Source organism: Pseudophryne corroboree, unplaced genomic scaffold (genome assembly GCF_028390025.1).
Source record: "Pseudophryne corroboree isolate aPseCor3 unplaced genomic scaffold, aPseCor3.hap2 scaffold_330, whole genome shotgun sequence".
Lineage (NCBI taxonomy): Eukaryota > Metazoa > Chordata > Amphibia > Anura > Myobatrachidae > Pseudophryne > Pseudophryne corroboree.
Genome location: NW_026969985.1, coordinates 206339 through 224222, shown reverse-complemented (window position 1 = coordinate 224222; position 17884 = coordinate 206339). Strand labels below are relative to the sequence as shown.

At 48.1% G+C, this 17884-nt stretch overlaps 5 non-coding genes across 5 annotated transcripts; 3 read left to right on the top strand and 2 right to left on the bottom strand.

Moving 5' to 3' along the window:
* Positions 1-5939: 5939 nt before the first annotated feature.
* On the top strand, positions 5940-6103 carry LOC135018862 (U1 spliceosomal RNA). Its single transcript, XR_010216494.1, has one exon. It is a non-coding gene; the product is annotated as a U1 spliceosomal RNA (small nuclear RNA).
* Positions 6104-6255: 152 nt separating this feature from the next.
* On the top strand, positions 6256-6418 carry LOC135018969 (U1 spliceosomal RNA). Its single transcript, XR_010216589.1, has one exon. It is a non-coding gene; the product is annotated as a U1 spliceosomal RNA (small nuclear RNA).
* Positions 6419-7073: 655 nt separating this feature from the next.
* Positions 7074-7237, top strand: LOC135018778 (U1 spliceosomal RNA). Its single transcript, XR_010216412.1, has one exon. It is a non-coding gene; the product is annotated as a U1 spliceosomal RNA (small nuclear RNA).
* A 9593-nt stretch (positions 7238-16830) lies between these two features.
* On the bottom strand, positions 16831-16993 carry LOC135019015 (U1 spliceosomal RNA). The gene has a single exon (XR_010216630.1). It is a non-coding gene; the product is annotated as a U1 spliceosomal RNA (small nuclear RNA).
* A 152-nt stretch (positions 16994-17145) lies between these two features.
* Positions 17146-17309, bottom strand: LOC135018852 (U1 spliceosomal RNA). The gene has a single exon (XR_010216484.1). It is a non-coding gene; the product is annotated as a U1 spliceosomal RNA (small nuclear RNA).
* Between the last annotated feature and the right edge of the window lie 575 nt (positions 17310-17884).

The following is a 17884-nucleotide window of genomic DNA, read 5'->3' as shown; positions in this document are numbered from 1 at the left end:
GTAGTCCACGGCTGTACCTACCTCTGTGTCGTCACTCGTCCATAATTGTATACCTAACTGTGGTGGTTTTTTTTTTCTATCTTCTTCATACTAGTAGTTTAGCAGTCTGCTGACAGTGTCCACCAGGTCCGTCATTATATTATATATACCTACAGTAGTTATATATTTTTTTTTTTATATCATTAATTATCATCTCTATACTAGCAGACGCAGTACGGTAGGCCACGGCTGTGGCTATCTCTGTGTCGTCAGTGCTCGTCCATAATTGTATACCTACCTACCTGTGGTGGAAGTTTTTTTCTATCTTCTTCATACTAGTAGTTTAGCAGTCTGCTGACAGTGTCCACCAGGTCCGTCATTATATTATATATACCTACAGTAGTTATATATATATTTTTTTTTATATCATTAATTATCATCTCTATACTAGCAGACGCAGTACGGTAGTCCACGGCTGTAGCTACCTCTGTGTCGTCAGTCACTCGTCATCCATAAGTATACTAGTATCCATCCATCTCCATTGTTTACCTGAGGTGCCTTTTAGTTGTGCCTATTAAAATATGGAGAACAAAAATGTTGAGGTTCCAAAAATAGGGAAAGATCAAGATCCACTTCCACCTCGTGCTGAAGCTGCTGCCACTAGTCATGGCCGAGACGATGAAATTCCATCAACGTCGTCTGCCAAGGCCGATGCCCAATGTCATAGTACAGAGCATGTAAAATCCAAAACACAAAAGATCAGTAAAAAAATGACTCAAAAATCTAAATAAAAATCGTCGGAGGAGAAGCGTAAACTTGCCAATATGCCATTTACCACACGGAGTGGCAAGGAACGGCTGAGGCCCTGGCCTATCTTCATGGCTAGTGGTTCAGCTTCACATGAGGATGGAAGCACTCAGCCTCTCGCTAGAAAAATGAAAAGACTTAAGCTGGCAAAAGCACAGCAAAGAACTGTGCGTTCTTCAAAATCACAAATCCACAAGGAGAGTCCAATTGTGTCGGTTGCGATGCCTGACCTTCCCAACACTGGACGTGAAGAGCATGCACCTTCCACCATTTGCACGCCCCCTGCAAGTGCTGGAAGGAGCACCCGCAGTCCAGTTCCTGATAGTCAGATTGAAGATGTCAGTGTTGAAGTACACCAGGATGAGGAGAATATGGGTGTTGCTGGCGCTGGGGAGGAAATTGACAAGGAGGATTCTGATGGTGAGGTGGTTTGTTTAAGTCAGGCACCCGGCGAGACACCTGTTGTCCGTGGGAGGAATATGGCCATTGACATGCCTGGTGAAAATACCAAAAAAATCAGCTCTTCGGTGTGGAAGTATTTCAACAGAAATGCGGACAACAGGTGTCAAGCCGTGTGTTGCCTTTGTCAAGCTGTAATAAGTAGGGGTAAGGACGTTAACCACCTCGGAACATCCTCCCTTATACGTCACCTGCAGCGCATTCATCATAAGTCAGTGACAAGTTCAAAAACTTTGGGCGACAGCGGAAGCAGTCCACTGACCAGTAAATCCCTTCCTCTTGTAACCAAGCTCACGCAAACCACCCCACCAACTCCCTCAGTGTCAATTTCCTCCTTCCCCAGGAATGCCAATAGTCCTGCAGGCCATGTCACTGGCAATTCTGACGAGTTCTCTCCTGCCTGGGATTCCTCCGATGCATCCTTGAGTGTAACGCCTACTGCTGCTGGCGCTGCTGTTGTTGCTGCTGGGAGTCGATGGTCATCCCAGAGGGGAAGTCGTAAGACCACTTTTACTACTTCCACCAAGCAATTGACTGTCCAACAGTCCTTTGCGAGGAAGATGAAATATCACAGCAGTCATCCTGCTGCAAAGCGGATAACTGAGGCCTTGGCATCCTGGGCAGTGAGAAACGTGGTTCCGGTATCCATCATTACTTCAGAGCCAACTATAGACTTGATTGAGGTACTGTGTCCCCGGTACCAAATACTATCTAGGTTCCATTTCTCTAGGCAGGCGATACCGAAAATGTACACAGACCTCAGAAAAAGACTCACCAGTGTCCTAAAAAATGCAGTTGTACCCAATGTCCACTTAACCACGGACATGTGGACAAGTGGAGCAGGGCAGACTCAGGACTATATGACTGTGACAGCCCACTGGGTAGATGTATTGACTCCCGCCGCAAGAACAGCAGCGGCGGCACCAGTAGCAGCATCTCGCAAACGCCAACTCTTTCCTAGGCAGGCTACGCTTTGTATCACCGCTTTCCAGAATACGCACACAGATGAAAACCTCTTACGGCAACTGAGGAAGATCATCACAGAATGGCTTACCCCAATTGGACTCTCCTGTGGATTTGTGGCATCGGACAACGCCAGCAATATTGTGCGTGCATTATATCTGGGCAAATTCCAGCACGTCCCATGTTTTGCACATACCTTGAATTTGGTGGTGCAGAATTATTTAAAAAACGACAGGGGCGTGCAAGAGATGCTGTCGGTGGCCACAAGAATTGCGGGACACTTTCGGCGTACAGGCACCACGTACAGAAGACTGGAGCAACACCAAAAACGCCTGAACCTGCCCTGCCATCATCTGAAGCAAGAAGTGGAAACGAGGTGGAATTCAACCCTCTATATGCTTCAGAGGATGGAGGAGCAGCAAAAGGCCATTCAAGCCTATACATCTGACCACGATATAGGAGGTGGAATGCACCTGTCTCAAGCGCAGTGGAGAATGATTTCAACGTTGTGCAAGGTTCTGCAACCTTTTGAACTTGCCACACGTGAAGTCAGTTCAGACACTGCCAGCCTGAGTCAGGTCATTCCCGTCATCAGGCTTTTGCAGAAGAAGCTGGAGACATTGAAGGAGGAGCTAAGACAGAGCGATTCCGCTAGGCATGTGGGACTTGTGGATGGAGCCCTTCATTCGCTTAACCAGGATTCACGGGTGGTCAATCTGTTGAAATCAGAGCACTACATTTTGGCCACCGTGCTCGATCCTAGATTTAAAACCTACGTTGTATCTCTCTTTCCGGCAGACACAAGTCTGCAGGGGTTCAAAGACCTGCTGGTGAGAAAATTATCAAGTCAAGCGGAACTTGATCGGTCAACAGCTCCTCCTTCACAGTCTCCCGCAATTGGGGGTGCGAGGAAAAGGCTCAGAATTCCGAGCCCACCCGCTGGCGGTGATGCAGGGCAGTCTGGAGCGACTGCTGATGCTGACATCTGGTCCGGACTGAAGGACCTGCCAACGATTACGGACATGTCGTCTACTGTCACTGCATATGATTCTCTCACCATTGAAAGAATGGTGGAGGATTATATGAGTGACCGCATCCAAGTAGGCACGTCAGACAGTCCGTACGTATACTGGCAGGAAAAAGAGGCAATTTGGAGGCCCTTGCACAAACTGGCTTTATTCTACCTAAGTTGCCCTCCCACAAGTGTGTACTCCGAAAGAGTGTTTAGTGCCGCCGCTCACCTTGTCAGCAATCGGCGTACGAGGTTACTTCCAGAAAATGTGGAGAAGATGATGTTCATTAAAATGAATTATAATCAATTGCTCCGTGGAGACATTGACCAGCAGCAATTGCCTCCACAAAGTATACAGGGAGCTGAGATGGTGGATTCCAGTGGGGACGAATTGATAATCTGTGAGGAGGGGGATGTACACGGTGATGAATCGGAGGATGATGATGAGGTGGACATCTTGCCTCTATAGAGCCAGTTTGTGCAAGGAGAGATTTATTGCTTCTTTTTTGGTGGGGGTCCAAACCAACCCGTCATTTCAGTCACAGTCGTGTGGCAGACCCTGTCACTGAAATGATGGGTTGGTTAAAGTGTGCATGTCCTGTTTATACAACATAAGGGTGGGTGGGAGGGCCCAAGGCAATTCCACCTTGCACCTCTTTTTTCTTTTATTTTTCTTTGCGTCATGTGCTGTTTGGGGAGTGTTTTTTGGAAGGGCCATCCTGCGTGACACTGCAGTGCCACTCCTAGATGGGCCAGGTGTTTGTGTCGGCCACTTGGGTCGCTGAGCTTAGTCACACAGCTACCTCATTGCGCCTCTTTTTTTCTTTGCGTCATGTGCTGTTTGGGGAGTGTTTTTTGGAAGGGCCATCCTGCGTGACACTGCAGTGACACTCCTAGATGGGCCAGGTGTTTGTGTCGTCCACTTGGGTCGCTGAGCTTAGTCACACAGCTACCTCATTGCGCCACTTTTTTTCTTTGCGTCATGTGCTGTTTGGGGAGTGTTTTTTGGAAGGGCCATCCTGCGTGACACTGCAGTGCCACTCCTAGATGGGCCAGGTGTTTGTGTCGGCCACTTGGGTCGCTGAGCTTAGTCACACAGCTACCTCATTGCGCCTCTTTTTTTCTTTGCGTCATGTGCTGTTTGGGGAGTGTTTTTGGAAGGGCCATCCTGCGTGACACTGCAGTGCCACTCCTAGATGGGCCAGGTGTTTGTGTCGGCCACTTGGGTCGCTGAGCTTAGTCACACAGCTACCTCATTGCGCCTCTTTTTTTCTTTGCGTCATGTGCTGTTTGGGGAGTGTTTTTTGGAAGGGCCATCCTGCGTGACACTGCAGTGCCACTCCTAGATGGGCCAGGTGTTTGTGTCGGCCACTTGGGTCGCTGAGCTTAGTCACACAGCTACCTCATTGCGCCTCTTTTTTTCTTTGCGTCATGTGCTGTTTGGGGAGTGTTTTTTGGAAGGGCCATCATGCGTGACACTGCAGTGCCACTCCTAGATGGGCCAGGTGTTTGTGTCGGCCACTTGGGTCACTGAGCTTAGTCATCCAGCGACCTCGGTGCAAATTTTAGGACTAAAAATAATATTGTGAGGTGTGAGGTGTTAAGAATAGACTGAAAATTAGTGGAAATTATGGTTATTGAGGTTAATAATACTTTGGGATCAAAATGACTCCCAAATTCTATGATTTAAGCTGTTTTTTAGGGTTTTTTGAAAAAAAACACCCGAATCCAAAACACACCCGAATCCGACAAAAAAAATTCGGTGAGGTTTAGCCAAAATGCGTTCGAACACAAAACACGGCCGCGGAACCGAACCCAAAACCAAAACACAAAACCCGAAAAATTTCCGGTGCACATCTCTAGTGGCCATGCCATGTCACTGTGCAGGAGCCAGCACCGCTCACACACTAGTCCCCGGTGCAGCCCCCAACCCCCGGGACACCCGGAGCAACAAAATGTAGATTCAGGCCACCAGGCCACGCCCCTACCTATGAAACCATGCCTCCTTTTTACCATTGCGCTGCTTATCTGCGCGCACTGCATTACAATCTCCCTCGCCACCTCTCTGGGTGTCACCAGTGATAGTGACACCTCTGCCATGCTTGTAGCAGCTGGTCCTAAGATCTACACCTCAAGCCCTGAGTGTTTGCCCTTGTGACTTGTTGATCATCATAGCAAAGCAGATGCTTACAGAAAACTGCAGGGGCTTAGATTGAAAATAAAAAAAATTGATGGGTATAAGGTAGAGAGGAGCGGGTTCGGTTCTCCGAGAACCGAATTCCCCACGAACCCCACGAACTCCTCCTCCGAGGCAGGCTCGGTTGTTCCCGCCTGCCTCGGAAAACCTGAACAAGGGAAAATGTCATCATCCCGCTGTCGGATTCTCGCGAGATTCGGATTTCATATAAAGAGTGCAAGCATTCCTGGGGGAAGGCCTGCAGCAGATGGATTTGCATATGGTGATGTCATCCAAGCAGTGGGTCAAAGTTGGCTTCAGAAACAAACAGGAATGCTTGCACTAGTTGTTGCATTTGGTTTGTTGTTTGGGGGTGCTTCAGTATTAGGCAGCCTTCTGCCCTCCCATGTTCATCTGAAAATATGTGTTCTCCCTGCAGTTGTTGTCCCCAGATGAGAGTTCCCTTGTGCTGCCTCAGTTGAATCTCCTTTACTTGACAGAGATGTGCCTGAGCAGCGGCCCTCCCCAGCCCTATCCCAAATCATACTTATTTTGCATATGAGATACCATGGTCATGAAGATTATTCTCCCAGGGTGAGGTTCATTCATTGCATTCTGGGTATGCTGACCCCTGTGATTTCCCCAAATGTGGGTAACTCGACTGCATTATTTGTGGTAGTGGGGGACTGTGTTTGTGTTTTCCTCTGGTCAGCTCTGGTAAAAGTCAGATTTCTTTGTTTCAGATCTTCCTCTAGCCTTGTTCTTCTTTCGAGAGTTCCCTTGTGCTGCCTCAGTTGGATCTCCTTCACTTGACAGGGGGGTGCCCGAGCAGCGACCCTCCCCAGCTCAAGCCCAACTCCTACTTACCTGCCAGGTGAGATACTATGATCATGAAGGTGCTTCTTCCAGGGCAAGGCTCACCCATTGCACTCTGGGTGTGCTGCCCCTGCGATTTCCCCAAATGTGGGAAACTTGACTGCATAATTTGTGTTTCCCCTGGTCGGCTCTCGTATAATTCAGATCTCTTTGTCTCAGGTCTCTCTCCAGCCTAGTTTGCTGTCTGTTTCCACTTCTTTTTTCTTGAGCCCCTCCCTTTTATACCCTTGTGCACTATCCTGACTTCTCCTCCTGTCTGCTTACTTTGTGCCTTCCAATGCACAATGCAAACTACACACCCTTTTACTTGCCTTACAGAGCAGCTCTGGAGCTGTTACAGTGCCAAGCTGCTGTAAGAAATCAGCTTGAATGCTTCAGGGGCTGGGGCATTGTCAACATGAGCCCCACACCGAAGGAGGGTGGGGGTGTTTAATGCGAACTAAGGGTCATCCAAGCGCCGCAAAAGGCCGCCATGCCCTGCATACCCCTTTTCTCTTTTCATATGCAGATGAGGGATCCAGCCAACTTTGGCCCACTGCTTGGATGACATCACCGTATGCAAATCCGTCTTCTGCAGAACTTCCCCCAGGAATGCTTGTACTAGTTGTTGCATTTGGTTTGTTGTTTGGGGGTGCTTCAGTATTAGGCAGCCTTCTGCCCTCCCATGTTCATCTGAAAATATGTGTTCTCCCTGCAGTTGTTGTCCCCAGATGAGAGTTCCCTTGTGCTGCCTCAGTTGAATCTCCTTTACTTGACAGAGATGTGCCTGAGCAGCGGCCCTCCCCAGCCCTATCCCAAATCATACTTATTTTGCATAGGCGATACCATGGTCATGAAGATTGTTCTCCCAGGGTGAGGTTCATTCATTGCATTCTGGGTATGCTGACCCCTGTGATTTCCCCAAATGTGGGAAACTCGACTGCATTATTTGTGGTAGTGGGGGACTGTGTTTGTGCTTTCCTCTGGTCAGCTCTGGTAAAAGTCAGATTTCTTTGTCTCAGATCTTCCTCTAGCCTTGTTCTTCTTTCGAGAGTTCCCTTGTGCTGCCTCAGTTGGATCTCCTTCATTTGACAGGGGGTGCCCGAGCAGCAATCCTCCACAGCTCTGGCCCAACTCCTACTTACCTGCCAGGTGAGATACTATGATCTTCACTGTTAGGGCAATCAGGATGTGGAATTCCCTGCCAGGGAAGGTGGTAATGGCGGACTCTGTAATTGGATTTAAAAAAGGAATGGATACATTTCTGAATGAAAAAGCTATCCAAGGTTATAATACTTAAAATATCAACATGGTTAATCCGGGGGTAACATGAGTTGTAGTAGCTAACTAGTCATAAAACATTATTCAGCAAGTATGTAGAATCATCACAACTTAAAACAGGTTGAACACGATGGGCAATTTGCCTCTATTCAACCTCAAAAACTATGTTACTATATGTTACTATATTACTATGTTACTGTAGTATACAGAACACCACAATGCAATGAGCAGTGATAGTGAGCACTGATGAGGATACTAGAACTGACACTGAGCAGCAAGATGCAGCACTGGACTATTAGTAATGTACTGTAGTATGCTGAGCACAACAATGCAGCACAAGACAATGAGCAGTGATACTGAGCACTGATGAGGATACTACTGAGAACTGACACTGAGCAGGAGAGACACACTACTAGTATTACTGAGCAGCAATAAGTATCCACTAATACTGAGCACTGATATTGAGATTTCCACTGAGAGAACATAGCCACGTCCTCTCCGCTCTCTCTTCAATGCACGAGTAAAAATGGCGGCAACGCGCAGCTCTTTATATGGAATCCGAATCTCGCGAGAATCCGACAGCGGGATGATGACATTTTCCCTTGTTCAGGTTTTCCGAGTCAGGCGGGAACAACCGAGCCTGCCTCGGAGGAGGAGTTCGTGGGGTTCGTGGGGAATTCGGTTCTCGGAGAACCGAACCCGCTCCTCTCTACCTTATACCCATCAATTTTTTTTATTTTCAATCTAAGCCCCTGCAGTTTTCTGTAAGCATCTGCTTTGCTATGATGATCAACAAGTCACAAGGGCAAACACTCAGGGCTTGAGGTGTAGATCTTAGGACCAGCTGCTACAAGCATGGCAGAGGTGTCACTATCACTGGTGACACCCAGAGAGGTGGCGAGGGAGATTGTAATGCAGTGCGCGCAGATAAGCAGCGCAATGGTAAAAAGGAGGCATGGTTTCATAGGTAGGGGCGTGGCCTGGTGGCCTGAATCTACATTTTGTTGCTCCGGGTGTCCCGGGGGTTGGGGGCTGCACCGGGGACTAGTGTGTGAGCGGTGCTGGCTCCTGCACAGTGACATGGCATGGCCACTAGAGATGTGCACCGGAAATTTTTCGGGTTTTGTGTTTTGGTTTTGGGTTCGGTTCCGCGGCCGTGTTTTGGGTTCGAACGCGTTTTGGCTAAACCTCACCGAATTTTTTTTGTCGGATTCGGGTGTGTTTTGGATTCGGGTGTTTTTTTCAAAAAACCCTAAAAAACAGCTTAAATCATAGAATTTGGGAGTCATTTTGATCCCAAAGTATTATTAACCTCAATAACCATAATTTCCACTAATTTTCAGTCTATTCTTAACACCTCACACCTCACAATATTATTTTTAGTCCTAAAATTTGCACCGAGGTCGCTGGATGACTAAGCTCAGTGACCCAAGTGGCCGACACAAACACCTGGCCCATCTAGGAGTGGCACTGCAGTGTCACGCATGATGGCCCTTCCAAAAAACACTCCCCAAACAGCACATGACGCAAAGAAAAAAAGAGGCGCAATGAGGTAGCTGTGTGACTAAGCTCAGCGACCCAAGTGGCCGACACAAACACCTGGCCCATCTAGGAGTGGCACTGCAGTGTCACGCAGGATGGCCCTTCCAGAAACACTCCCCAAACAGCACATGACGCAAAGAAAAAAAGAGGCGCAATGAGGTAGCTGTGTGACTAAGCTCAGCGACCCAAGTGGCCGACACAAACACCTGGCCCATCTAGGAGTGGCACTGCAGTGTCACGCAGGATGGCCCTTCCAAAAAACACTCCCCAAACAGCACATGACGCAAAGAAAAAAAGTGGCGCAATGAGGTAGCTGTGTGACTAAGCTCAGCGACCCAAGTGGACGACACAAACACCTGGCCCATCTAGGAGTGTCACTGCAGTGTCACGCAGGATGGCCCTTCCAAAAAACACTCCCCAAACAGCACATGACGCAAAGAAAAAAAGAGGCGCAATGAGGTAGCTGTGTGACTAAGCTCAGCGACCCAAGTGGCCGACACAAACACCTGGCCCATCTAGGAGTGGCACTGCAGTGTCACGCAGGATGGCCCTTCCAAAAAACACTCCCCAAACAGCACATGACGCAAAGAAAAATAAAAGAAAAAAGAGGTGCAAGGTGGAATTGCCTTGGGCCCTCCCACCCACCCTTATGTTGTATAAACAGGACATGCACACTTTAACCAACCCATCATTTCAGTGACAGGGTCTGCCACACGACTGTGACTGAAATGACGGGTTGGTTTGGACCCCCACCAAAAAAGAAGCAATAAATCTCTCCTTGCACAAACTGGCTCTATAGAGGCAAGATGTCCACCTCATCATCATCCTCCGATTCATCACCGTGTACATCCCCCTCCTCACAGATTATCAATTCGTCCCCACTGGAATCCACCATCTCAGCTCCCTGTATACTTTGTGGAGGCAATTGCTGCTGGTCAATGTCTCCACGGAGCAATTGATTATAATTCATTTTAATGAACATCATCTTCTCCACATTTTCTGGAAGTAACCTCGTACGCCGATTGCTGACAAGGTGAGCGGCGGCACTAAACACTCTTTCGGAGTACACACTTGTGGGAGGGCAACTTAGGTAGAATAAAGCCAGTTTGTGCAAGGGCCTCCAAATTGCCTCTTTTTCCTGCCAGTATACGTACGGACTGTCTGACGTGCCTACTTGGATGCGGTCACTCATATAATCCTCCACCATTCTTTCAATGGTGAGAGAATCATATGCAGTGACAGTAGACGACATGTCCGTAATCGTTGGCAGGTCCTTCAGTCCGGACCAGATGTCAGCATCAGCAGTCGCTCCAGACTGCCCTGCATCACCGCCAGCGGGTGGGCTCGGAATTCTGAGCCTTTTCCTCGCACCCCCAATTGCGGGAGACTGTGAAGGAGGAGCTGTTGACCGATCAAGTTCCGCTTGACTTGATAATTTTCTCACCAGCAGGTCTTTGAACCCCTGCAGACTTGTGTCTGCCGGAAAGAGAGATACAACGTAGGTTTTAAATCTAGGATCGAGCACGGTGGCCAAAATGTAGTGCTCTGATTTCAACAGATTGACCACCCGTGAATCCTGGTTAAGCGAATGAAGGGCTCCATCCACAAGTCCCACATGCCTAGCGGAATCGCTCTGTCTTAGCTCCTCCTTCAATGTCTCCAGCTTCTTCTGCAAAAGCCTGATGACGGGAATGACCTGACTCAGGCTGGCAGTGTCTGAACTGACTTCACGTGTGGCAAGTTCAAAGGTTGCAGAACCTTGCACAACGTTGAAATCATTCTCCACTGCGCTTGAGACAGGTGCATTCCACCTCCTATATCGTGGTCAGATGTATAGGCTTGAATGGCCTTTTGCTGCTCCTCCATCCTCTGAAGCATATAGAGGGTTGAATTCCACCTCGTTTCCACTTCTTGCTTCAGATGATGGCAGGGCAGGTTCAGGCGTTTTTGGTGTTGCTCCAGTCTTCTGTACGTGGTGCCTGTACGCCGAAAGTGTCCCGCAATTCTTGTGGCCACCGACAGCATCTCTTGCACGCCCCTGTCGTTTTTTAAATAATTCTGCACCACCAAATTCAAGGTATGTGCAAAACATGGGACGTGCTGGAATTTGCCCAGATATAATGCACGCACAATATTGCTGGCGTTGTCCGATGCCACAAATCCACAGGAGAGTCCAATTGGGGTAAGCCATTCTGTGATGATCTTCCTCAGTTGCCGTAAGAGGTTTTCATCTGTGTGCGTATTCTGGAAAGCGGTGATACAAAGCGTAGCCTGCCTAGGAAAGAGTTGGCGTTTGCGAGATGCTGCTACTGGTGCCGCCGCTGCTGTTCTTGCGGCGGGAGTCAATACATCTACCCAGTGGGCTGTCACAGTCATATAGTCCTGAGTCTGCCCTGCTCCACTTGTCCACATGTCCGTGGTTAAGTGGACATTGGGTACAACTGCATTTTTTAGGACACTGGTGAGTCTTTTTCTGAGGTCTGTGTACATTTTCGGTATCGCCTGCCTAGAGAAATGGAACCTAGATAGTATTTGGTACCGGGGACACAGTACCTCAATCAAGTCTATAGTTGGCTCTGAAGTAATGATGGATACCGGAACCACGTTTCTCACTGCCCAGGATGCCAAGGCCTCAGTTATCCGCTTTGCAGCAGGATGACTGCTGTGATATTTCATCTTCCTCGCAAAGGACTGTTGGACAGTCAATTGCTTGGTGGAAGTAGTAAAAGTGGTCTTACGACTTCCCCTCTGGGATGACCATCGACTCCCAGCAGCAACAACAGCAGCGCCAGCAGCAGTAGGCGTTACACTCAAGGATGCATCGGAGGAATCCCAGGCAGGAGAGAACTCGTCAGAATTGCCAGTGACATGGCCTGCAGGACTATTGGCATTCCTGGGGAAGGAGGAAATTGACACTGAGGGAGTTGGTGGGGTGGTTTGCGTGAGCTTGGTTACAAGAGGAAGGGATTTACTGGTCAGTGGACTGCTTCCGCTGTCGCCCAAAGTTTTTGAACTTGTCACTGACTTATGATGAATGCGCTGCAGGTGACGTATAAGGGAGGATGTTCCGAGGTGGTTAACGTCCTTACCCCTACTTATTACAGCTTGACAAAGGCAACACACGGCTTGACACCTGTTGTCCGCATTTCTGTTGAAATACTTCCACACCGAAGAGCTGATTTTTTTGGTATTTTCACCAGGCATGTCAATGGCCATATTCCTCCCACGGACAACAGGTGTCTCGCCGGGTGCCTGACTTAAACAAACCACCTCACCATCAGAATCCTCCTTGTCAATTTCCTCCCCAGCGCCAGCAACACCCATATTCTCCTCATCCTGGTGTACTTCAACACTGACATCTTCAATCTGACTATCAGGAACTGGACTGCGGGTGCTCCTTCCAGCACTTGCAGGGGGTGTGCAAATGGTGGAAGGTGCATGCTCTTCACGTCCAGTGTTGGGAAGGTCAGGCATCGCAACCGACACAATTGGACTCTCCTTGTGGATTTGTGATTTTGAAGAACGCACAGTTCTTTGCTGTGCTTTTGCCAGCTTAAGTCTTTTCATTTTTCTAGCGAGAGGCTGAGTGCTTCCATCCTCATGTGAAGCTGAACCACTAGCCATGAAGATAGGCCAGGGCCTCAGCCGTTCCTTGCCACTCCGTGTGGTAAATGGCATATTGGCAAGTTTACGCTTCTCCTCCGACGATTTTTATTTAGATTTTTGAGTCATTTTTTTACTGATCTTTTGTGTTTTGGATTTTACATGCTCTGTACTATGACATTGGGCATCGGCCTTGGCAGACGACGTTGATGGAATTTCATCGTCTCGGCCATGACTAGTGGCAGCAGCTTCAGCACGAGGTGGAAGTGGATCTTGATCTTTCCCTATTTTTGGAACCTCAACATTTTTGTTCTCCATATTTTAATAGGCACAACTAAAAGGCACCTCAGGTAAACAATGGAGATGGATGGATACTAGTATACTTATGGATGACGAGTGACTGACGACACAGAGGTAGCTACAGCCTTGGACTACCGTACTGCGTCTGCTAGTATAGAGATGATAATTAATGATATAAAAAAAAATATATATATAACTACTGTAGGTATATATAATATAATGACGGACCTGGTGGACACTGTCAGCAGACTGCTAAACTACTAGTATGAAGAAGATAGAAAAAAACTTCCACCACAGGTAGGTAGGTATACAATTATGGACGAGCACTGACGACACAGAGATAGCCACAGCCGTGGCCTACCGTACTGCGTCTGCTAGTATAGAGATGATAATTAATGATATAAAAAAAAATATATATAACTACTGTAGGTATATATAATATAATGACGGACCTGGTGGACACTGTCAGCAGACTGCTAAACTACTAGTATGAAGAAGATAGAAAAAAAAAACCACCACAGTTAGGTATACAATTATGGACGAGTGACGACACAGAGGTAGGTACAGCCGTGGACTACCGTACTGCGTCTGCTAGTATAGATAATATACTAAATATATTACTACTGTAGGTATATAATATAATGACGGACCTGGTGGACACTGTCAGCAGACTCCTAAACTACTAGTATGAAGAAGATAGAAAAAAAAACCCCACCACAGGTAGGTATACAATTATGGACGAGCACTGACGACACAGAGGTAGGTACAGCCGTGGACTACCGTACTGCATCTGCTAGTATAGATAATATAATAAATATATTACTACTGTAGGTATATAATATAATGACGGACCTGGTGGACACTGTCAGCAGACTGCTAAACTACTAGTATGAAGAAGATAAAAAAAAAAACCCACCACAGGTAGGTAGGTATACAATTATGGACGAGCACTGACGACACAGAGATAGCCACAGCCGTGGACTACCGTACTGCGTCTGCTAGTATAGATAATATAATAAATATATTACTACTGTAGGTATATAATATAATGATGGACCTGGTGGACACTGTCAGTAGACTCCTAAACTACTAGTATGAAGAAGATAGAAAAAAAAAAACCACCACAGGTAGGTAGGTATACAATTATGGACGAGCACTGACGACACAGAGATAGCCACAGCCGTGGACTACCGTACTGCGTCTGCTAATATAGAGATGATAAAGATGAAAAAAAAAATATAACACTACTGCAGGTAAATATTTATATAATATATGTATGACGGACCTGCTGGACACTGTCAGCAGAATGCATTTATAGAATTAAAAAAAAACACCACAGGAGTGTTTAACTTTTTCAGGCAGACAATATACTGGTGGTCACACTGGCAGCAAAAGTGTGCACTGTACTCCTGCTATAACTGCTCCCCAGTCTCCCCCACAATTAAGCTGTGTGAGCAGTGAGCACTCAGCACAGTCAGATATACATAGATGATATATCATGCAGCACACTGAGGCTGAGCACAGATATGGTATGTGTATCGTTTTTTTTCAGGCAGAGAACGGATTATAAATAATAAAACTGGTGGTCACTATCAGCAAAACTCTGCACTACTGAGTACTCCTGACAAGTTCAACTGCTCCCCAAATTAGTAGTAAATCAAATGTCACTCGTCTCTATCTTCTAATCTAAACGGAGAGGACGCCAGCCACGTCCTCTCCCTATCAATCTCAATGCACGTGTGAAAATGGCGGCGACGCGCGGCTCCTTATATAGAATCCAAGTCTCGTGAGAATCCTACAGCGGGATGATGACGTTCGGGCGCGCTCGGGTTAACCGAGCAAGGCGAGAAGATCCGAGTCTGCTCGGACCCGAGCAAAAAAGGGTGAAGTTCGGGCGGGTTCGGATTCCGAGGAACCGAACCCGCTCATCTCTTATGGCCACCCAGCATGACGCCTCCCTTCTTGACCATGCTGTAATTGCAGTCGCACTGCAGTTCAGCGTGATCATAAAAAATGGTGTAGCCTCCTGCTGGTGCAGACTGTATGTGCGCGCAGGAAGCCGCCACCATTTTTGTGATCACAGCGGCTGAATGTGATGTCATACAGCTGCTGTGACCACGCCCCCTGTGTCTCCTCCATTGCAGACCCCATTTTGAAGCCTTGCCCCCGCACCGCTCCATCCCTGACTTGGAAATGGAGTGTTGCTGACCCCCCTCTCCCCCCCTGCCCCGATTGACAGGCAGAGGCGATCGCATTCTCTGCGGGGTGCCGCAGAAAATGCAGGCACATGCGTATGCTCTTAGCAATTTTTGCAGTTGGATCACTTATTGTGATTGCAATCCAACCTGAATCAGGCCCTATTACCTATCACAATGCGCTGCGGGCAGTACAAAATTGGTTTAATATAGGAGAAAAACCCCCAGACCTGTGCTCCTTAACTGTACCTGGTGGCTAGTGGAGCGGCTGCCCAGTAATCAGTGTCCACGCCAGTGCGCACACGGTCCACCCCCTACGGCCACGCTCCTCTTCATCAGCGGCCTCGTGATCCGGAAGGGCGGTGTGTGTGTGACTGACCTTAGGAAGAAACCGGAGCCTCCGCTGCAGTGACCCAGCAACCAGGGCACGGGAGTATACAGCGCCGCTGGGAGTGATGAAGCTGCAGTAAAGATGTCTATTAGACCTAGCCTGCTGCAGCCCTTGTAGATTCTCATAAAACAAGTTCTTCTTTTCTTGTCAAAATGAATAGCTAAGAATTGGCTTCCTGAGGCAGGCCCCTGTTAAGTGGCCTGCTACTGAAGGCACCAACTACAAACTGAGCTCCCTGTTCATGGAAGCGGGGTTATAGAGGAGGATGCGCTGAGCATCTTGGGAACAGTCAAAAGCTTTGAGTCGGTTGGTGCCTCAGATCAAGATCCTACTCTACACCCCAATGTGAATCCTTGTGGAGTCCTGTGTACCCCACAGAAGAAATTAATGTGTCACACCCATTGGCAGCAACCTTAGAATAGCTGCTGATGGGCACAATTGAGAAAGGAAGGGGGGGGGGACATTTGAATCCAGCACATAGATGCAATTCAAATATGTAATTTGTACCTTCCTATTTTAAAATATAATGGATGAACTTCACCCTGTGAGAACAATCTTCATGATCAAGAGATCTCATATGCAAAATAAGTATGAGTTGGGATAGGGCTGGGGAGGGTGGCTGCTCGGGCAGCCCCTCCCCCATCAAGTTAAGGAGATTCAACTGAGGAAGCACAAGGGAACTCTCGTCTGGGGACAACAACTGCAGGGAGACCACATCTTTTCAGATGAACATGGGAGGGCGGAAGGCTGCCTAATACTGAAGCACCATCAAATATCAAACCATATGCAACAACTAGTACAAGCAGTCCTGGGGGAAGGTCTGCAGCAGACGGATTTGCATACGGTGATGTCATCCAAGCAGTGGGCCAAAGTTGGCTGGAACCCTCATCTGCATATGAAAAGAGAAAAGGGGCATGCAGGGCATGGCGGCCTTTTGCGGTGCTTGGATGACCCCTAGTTCGCATTAAACACCCCCACCCTCCTTTGGTGTGGGGCTCATGTTGGCTATGCCCCAGCCCCTGAAGCATTCAAGCTGATTTCTTGCAGCAGCTGGGCACTGTAACAGCTCCAGAGCTGCTCTGTAAGGCAACTAAAAGGGTGTGGGCCCTGCAGCACTACCTGTAGTTCGCATTGTGCGTTGGAAGGCACAAAGTAAGCAGACGGGAGAAGTCAGGATAGTGCGCAAGGGCATAGAAGGGAGTGGCTCCAGAAAAGAGAAGTGGAAACAGACAGCAAACTAGGCTGGAGAGAGACCTGAGACAAAGAGATCTGAATTATACGAGAGCCGACCAGGGGAAACACAAATTATGCAATCAAGTTTCCCACATTTGGGGAAATCACAGGAGCAGCACACCCAGAGTGCAATGGGTGAGCCTTGCCCTGGGAGAAGCACCTTCATGATCATAGTATCTCACCTGGCAGGTAAGTAGGAGTTGGGCTAGAGCTGGGGAGGGTCACTGCTCGGGCACCCCCCTGTCAAGTGAAGGAGATCCAACTGAGGCAGCACAAGGGAACTCTCGAAAGAAGAACAAGGCTAGAGGAATATATGAGACAAAGAAATCTGACTTTTACCAGAGCTGACCAGAGGAAAACACAAACACAGTCCCCCACTACCACAAAAAATGCAGGCGAGTTTCCCACATTTGGGGAAATCACAGGGGTCAGCATACCCAGAATGCAATGAATGAACCTCACCCTGGGTGAACAATCTTCATGACCATGGTGTCTCCTATGCAAAATAAGTATGATTTGGGATAGGGCTGGGAGGGCCGCTGCTCAGGCACATCTCTGTCAAGTAAAGGAGATTCAACTGAGGCAGCACAAGGGAACTCTCATCTGGGGACAACAACTGCAGGGAGAACACATATTTTCAGATGAACATGGGAGGGCAGAAGGCTGCCTAATACTGAAGCACCCCCAAACAACAAACCAAATGCAACAACTAGTGCAAGCATTCCTGGGGGATGGCCTGCAGCAGATGGATTTGCATATGGTGATGTCATCCAAGCAGTGGGTCAAAGTTGGCTTCAACCCTCATCTGCATATGAAAAGAGAAAAGGGGCGTGCAGGGCATGGCGGCCTTTTGCGGTGCTTGGATTACCCCTAGTTCGCATTAAACACCCCCACCCACCTTTGGTGTGGGGCTCATGTTGGCCATGCCCCATCCCCTGAAGCATTCAAGCTGATTTCTTGCAGCAGCTGGGCACTGTAACAGCTCCAGAGCTGCTCTTTAAGGCAAGTAAAAGATTGTGTGGGCCCTGCAGCACTACCTGTAGTTTGCATTGTGCATTGGAAGGCACAAAGTAAGCAGACGGGAGAAG